A 7,281-nucleotide genomic window follows, 5' to 3' on the forward strand; every position below is an offset into this window, starting at 1 on the left:
AATTTCTTTAATTTTGCTGCACCCCCGACCTCATAGGGTAGTTATGGGACTCAAATGAGAGAGTAAATGTAACAAGTTTTGTGTCAGTGTTGATTACTATTATTATTGTAGCCCTGGGAAGAAATTACATTATTATTATTATTATTACTATTATTATTACGTTTTTGCAAGGCAAATGGGGTTAAGTGCCTTGCCCAAGGCCACCCAGCTAGGTAATTATTAAGTGTCTGAGGTTGGATTTGAACTCCAGGGCTGGTGCTTTTATCCACTGTGCCACCTAGCCACCCCCATCTTTACTTTGATGTAATTGCTTTTTTTTATAATTAGATGTATTTTGTTTTAAACATTTCAATACATTCAGAGAAAGGGGTCCATAGGTTTCATCAGACTGACAAAGGATTCATGACACAAAATTGGTTTAGAACCCCTGTTATAATTTTAGAAACTACTAGTTAATGGATCCATACGTTACAAATCACAGCATCTTAGTTTCCTGTTATCCAAAAATTATACGGCACATATTTATGCATATGTATACATATATTATACATATGTGTGAATATACACATAATTATTTCTTACCAATTAAGGTTCCCAGCTCTCATTTTTGTTCTTTGCAGCTTATTTGTCAATGGCTTCTTTGAATTCTAAGTCCAGCCTCTTAAAGTTGTGTCTTCCTGGTTGGTGAGATTCAATGTCAGCCACCAGTGCTTCTCCTCACCATGCTCTCCTTTGGTCCAGTCCTATGGAGATGATGTCATGGAAGTGCAAAGGCACTCATCTTGGAACCTCTTCCCTGGAACTATAGTCCTGATTCATGAAAACCCAATACCATACCCAGTTAGAAGTGTTCTAAACAGAACTCTTCCCACTCCTTTCTGTATATTAGTTTGGAATCAGAAATCAATTCAAAACTACCATTGCTTCTGGAAAGGGGATGCAATTGGTTGCCTTATGGCCTATCATCCCTATGACTTCCAGTCTGAAGCATCCTTTCCTGGTTACCAATCCCTAATACATGTCATCTATCTCTATCAGATCTAGGATTCTGGGGGGGGGGAATGAAATGTTACCTATCTTTATTCTGGGGGGCAGGAAACTGATTCTCTTTGTCTTTGTGTCCCCAGCATTTAGTACAGTTTCTGCTATATGTTAAACACTTAAAAACTTTTTTAATCATATATTCATTCTTGAAGGTTTGGCATTTAAAAGATTTTTGAATGTTGAGGACTACTGAGACCCCCCCCAAAAAAAAGTTAGTTGAGATACATAAACCACCTAAGTATATATATTTTTTAAAGTGAGACAAAAAAATATAAAATGTTAAAAACTGAACTCTCCTCAAAGGGGAAGTTTAATATTTTGGTATCAATCATTATATTTATGTTCTTCATTGCCAATTTTCTACAGTCTTGTCCAAGGTCACACAGCTAGTAAGTACCAAGTATCTGAGGCTGGATTTGAACTCAAGTCCTCCTGATTCCACCATTTTCCCTGAAAATAAGACTGGATCTTAAATTAAAGTTTTTTCCAAAAGACTCATTAAGGCTTATTTTCAGGGGATGTCATTTTTTTAACATACAACAATATATTTATTCATTTGTTCATATACAAAAAATCTACTTTTATTCAAATAACAGTCATATCATCTTCCTTTGGAATATGACCATAACTCTCCAAACCTTGAATTCTGGTCTGAATTTCTTGTAGAATTGTGGATTCCAATCACTCATGTCCAGCAATAGAGCTCTCCTTAAATGAGATGTCTTTGTCCATGTAGCCTGCTTGTGTGCATTGACAGCACAGTTATCCATGATTTTATTCCATGAATTCTTCACACAAGCAAAGTTTCCATGCTGATTTCTCTCCATTTTATTTTCATTGTAATCACTGACTTCTTTGTGCCAATGATCCTTGAATGACTTTCATATTGAAACATCAAGAGTCTAGAGATAGACAGTCATTAGTTTGATATATTCTTCTCTCTGCAAGGGAGTTCTTCATGTCTTTGACATGAGTGCGCCCATTATTCATGTGTTGTGTCTGTACTCCAGTTGATCATTTGACAATAAGTTTCCAGTTCATCTATTTACATACGCATTTACCTCTCATCTGAAGGCAACTGCTTGGGTTTTTACAAATACTTAATTATAATTTATGTTATCATTTATTTTAAGTATTAATGTCAATAATGTTATTTATTTTTATAAGCCAATGCATTCATCATGTGTTGCTTTGGGCATACGAAATACATCCATCTGCTGATGGGGCTTATTTTTGGGGTAGGGTTTATATTACAAACATCCTGAAAAAATATGTTAGGCCTTATTTTCTGGGAAATATGGTAACTGCTTGTAATAGTTACCTTCTACTATACCACCTAGCAGCCCAAAACAGGTCCCTGGCTAAGCCCCTTCTGGTCATTGTTTGGGCTCTAATTACTTTGAACATAGGTAAATAGCAATTGTATAAAGAGAATCAACAAAAACAAAAATCCCACCAGCCACCAACTCTTACCTGATACAAGAAGTTGCAGCATGCTCTGAGGCCATATCCCAGTATATATGTGTGTGTGTGTGTGTACGTACATATATATATATATATATGTATATATATGTGTGTGTGTGTGTGTGTGTGTATATATATATATATATATATATATATATATATATAAAATAACTATATTGTCCTTCATCAAAGAGGATGATGACATCAGGGAGTTGATGCCAGGACAAACATGTGAATTGGATTTGAGGGAAGGGGTGTTGTGCTAAGTCACCAGTCTCACTTTCTTCTACATTCATCTAGATAAAGTGGCCAGATATGAATCAGGATGACTGGAGGTGACCTTGGATAAGAGGCAGGCAGGGTAAATTGACTTACCCAAAGTCACACAGCTGGTTAGTATCAAGTGTCTGAGGTCAGATTTGAACTCTCCTCCTGACTCCAAGGCCAGTACTCTAGTGTACCATTTAGCTACCCCCCTATACCCCAGTGATAGCATCTTGGCAGATGGATTAAATCAGGTTGAAGCTAATTGACAGGCCTCAAATTTCTCCATGAATTTGGAAGAGTTCTAAATCAAGCATGTGAAGACCTCCCCCATGGAATGGGTGGATGAGAACATTTTGTTCCAGTGGTCATGAAGGGAGCTGAAATAGTCTCTATGGAGCACTTAGAGCTTGGACAGATACCAAAAAAGTCAACATCTATCACCAGTCATCTTGACTTTTGTCCTGACACGGGACTTCAATGACCCTGGAACAGAGAGTAACTGTACATCACTTAAATTCAAATCACACATGAGTCAGAAGATCACTCCATGATGTCATTGGTCCTTTTTGAAATGAAGGACGAATAACACAGATAATTGTTTAAGGAGGAGGACATGAGGGCTTGACCTAAGGTAGTTGCCATTGAATGGAGAAAGGGGATTAATTTGAGAGGTAAAACTAACAAGACTTTGGCAGCTAATTAGATATAAAGATTGAAGGGGAAGGAATAGTTAGGGGATAACCTTCAGGTTGAAAACTAGAGTGTCTAGTAGAATGATGGTGCCCTCAATAGATATCTAGAAGCAGTAATGCTGTTCTCACTTTACTACCTTCACTTCAGATCTGAGTGGCTAGCCCAGTATATTTTGAATCCAAGAGTCGCAGAAATAGCAAAATCCTCCAAACTACCAACCCTGCATCCAATTTGGCTCCAAATCCAAATTCTAGGGAAGCGACTCTCTTCTATTTCCTACCTCATCATCAACTGTTAAAGGTATAAAAAAGAAAGTTCTCATCAAATGCTTCAACATTAAGAATGGATAGATATATTAGTTAGCTTTTTTCTGTCCCCAACACTGGTGGAGAAAGAACACTGAAGCATCTGTCACCACTCTCATCATGTTGACTTCAGTCTTCTAGGAGCTCAAGCAACTGTGGAAGTTTTTTGTCAGAGGCCTGAACTTTAAGAAATTGAATGAAAGTCTAAAATAACCATTTTGAGGAAAGGGACGTACTTATAGATTGATCGGTAATGAGGGATCCAAATACCAAATGTTTTAGGGCTTTTGATTTTATTATCTATACAAAATTTAACAAAGCTGATGGCAGAGTTGTTGAACTAAAAAAGCTATTTTCAGAGAGGAGTCTTAAATGCCAAGTGCCCACTTAACCTTGAAAAAAGCTTTTTTTGGGGGGGAGCATTACAGAAGACAATGAAGAGAATCACTTAAGAGACTATTTTGAACAATATGGAAAAATTAAGTGATTGAAAAATGATGGACTAGGCAGTGGTTAAAAAAGGACTTTACTTTTGTTACTTTCGATGAATATACTTCTGTGGATGATTATCATTAAAAAAAATACTATACTGTGAATTGCCATAATTATGGAAGAAAGACAGAAATTAGATAAGAAATTGCCAGTACTTCATCTAGTCAAAGAGGTTGAAGTAGTTCTGGAAACTTTGGTGGTGACAATAGCTTTGGTGGAAATGATAATGGTGGCAACCTCAGTGGTTGTAGTGGTTTTGCTGTTATTGTGGGGGTGGTAAGGGGAGAACAGAGTGAAAGTGGAGATGGTTATAAAGGATTTAGCAACAGTGGAAATAGCTTTGGAGGTGGAACCTACAATCTTCAAACTTTGGTCCCATGATCCCATAAAGGAAAGAAACTTTGGAGGCAGGAACTGAGGTCCATATGTTAGTGAGGACCAGTATGTTGCCAAACCACAAAGCCAAGGTGGCAGTGATGGTTCCACTAGTAGCAGTAATTATGGGAGAGGCAGATTTTAGTTACTGTTGGAAACAAAACTTAGCAATAGAAGAGAGCCAAAAAAGTGACGGGGAAGTTGCAGATTACAATAGATTTGGAAACTCAATCAAATACAATAGTGACAGAGCCTAGCTACTACAAAAAGACATATTTTAGATAATACATTTTGCAAGTGGTTAAAAAAAACCCTCCTAGGATTATATTTGTGACTAATTGTATAGTAGCTTATTTTAGTTTCTGTTCGGTGTGAAGTATTCCAACAAAGGGTTTTAATGTAAAATTTTTTTTTGTAGCCATGCTTTTGATTGCTAAATGTAATAGTCTGATCATGATACTGAAGAAATGTATCTTTAAAAAACATTAGGTGACTGGGTGGTACTGGATAGAGTACTAGTCTTGGAGTCAGGAGGACCTGAGTTCAAATCCAACCTCAGACATTTAATAATTACTTAGCTGTATGACCCTATTGCCTTGTGAAAATAAAAAAAAACCCAAAAAACATTAGGAATGGATATTATTTTATCAATGGAAATGATACTAATAAAAATTCCATATCATTTACCTAAGAACCTACCAGGCCTTTCCATATGACTTGTCACTGAAACCTACATATGTGTTGTCTTTTCCCCCATTAGAAGGTGACCTTCTTGAGAACAAAGATAGTTTTGCTTTTCTATTTTTATCCAAAAGAATTTAGAACAGAGATTTGAACAAAGTAAGTCTTTTTCATTTTATATAAATTTTTCATTTATTCATTCTGAAATCCTTGGCTCAAAGGCTCTTCTCGTTATTGAAGATTCATTACTCATGAATGAGTTCATGCCTGCTTGAGGGGAGGGGTTGGTGAGAGCTTCAGAAAGAAGAAATTCTGGTCTTCTGGCCTTCTGGCTTCCAGCTTTGGTCTAAACTCACTTCAGGTCCCTAAAGGGAAGAAAAGACTTTGGGAAGCAGCCAACATATGGAGGAAGTGGCAAACTCTACCATGATCCTTATCCCCAACTTAATACACAAGAGACTTCAGGGAATTTCCCTTGGGTTGAGATCTGAGACTCTTTTGGTTGAGCTGAGATTTCTCACTCCCATTGGGAGAGCTCATTTACTGTATGTATTGTCTGGTATATTTTCTCCTGTTCATATGTTTCCTGATTTCTCTTTTGCTATAAACTTGGTTTATTTGCTCCATGGATTCATTGTGGAACTGACATTTTTGGGAAAGGAGTCATCTTGGATAAAGAGCTTTGGAGCACTCCTCTATTAAGAGATAGCAATCAGGAGTTTGAACCTAACATAGATTTTCTTTAGACTAATAAAATTTAGTGAGCAGATAGACACAGTTCCAGTCCAGTATTTTCTCTCTGAGGAGACCAGAATGGTCAGCTTCTGGACATAATCTCTTGCTTCCCTTCCTGTCAAGATTTAGTCTTACTTAGAGAAGAATTGGGAGATTAAAGATATAAATTGATTATGTATGAACTACATCTTTATAGACCCATGGAGTCACACACATAATCTACATGGAAAAAACACACATCCTTGCAAGTCATTTATTTATTTATTCCAAGCAAAGGGTGTGTCTGAATCTCTCTATCACCCATCAAAATGATCAGAAATTTCTTTTTATCTACTAAAGGAAGAATGAAATGTGAACACTCTTTTTATATTTCTTTTAAAAACTGTGAATGCAAACACTGTGCCTTTAGGCATTGGTGGAATTACCTCTTGGCATCCTGTAAATCAGATTAAATTAAGCTGAAGGACCAATTTAGTTCATAAAAACAGATATGGCACTCTTGCCTAGGGTCTTTGGTGATTGACTGGGAGACCATGGTTTTTTTTTTCTTTTCTTTTGTTTTTTTAGATTTTGCCCAAGGCCACACAGCTAGGTAATTATTAAGTGTCTGAGGCTGGATTTGAACTCGGGTACTCCTGACTCCAAGGCCGGTGCTTTATCCACTACACCACCTAGCCACCCCAAGGAAGACCATGTTTTACTATTGATTAGTTGTAATGAAAGGAGAGAGAGAGAGAGAGAGAGAGAGAGAGAGAGAGAGAGAGAGAGAGAGAGAGAGAAAGTTCAAAAGGAATCACAATAAAAAGGAAAAGAAATGGAGAAAAAAATAGATAAGGTTAAAAAAAAGGTTCAAGTGAAACCTTTGAGGGTCTTTTCCTGACTGTTCCTCTGTTCATGTAGCCCAACAGCTCCCCCTTTCTGCCTCTTTCCATTGAGAGAGAGAAGAAGAAGGAGGGAGAGGGGAGGAGAAGGAGGAGGGGAGGAGTGGGGAGGGGAAACATGCATTTAGAAACTAGAAAATCAACAAAAAAAAAACCAAAATAAGCACAAAGAGTAAAAATTGAAAGGTAGGGAAATATACAAAGTAGAAAATAAAAATTATGTAACTAAAAATACCACCATTGAAAATATAGAATCAATAAACTTTAAGCTTAGGTTATTTTATTAGTTGTCAAAAAAAGATGGAGGCAACTCAATTACTAAAATAACCAACAGTTATGGTGGA

This window comes from Macrotis lagotis, chromosome 5 (genome assembly GCF_037893015.1).
Source record: "Macrotis lagotis isolate mMagLag1 chromosome 5, bilby.v1.9.chrom.fasta, whole genome shotgun sequence".
NCBI lineage: Eukaryota > Metazoa > Chordata > Mammalia > Peramelemorphia > Peramelidae > Macrotis > Macrotis lagotis.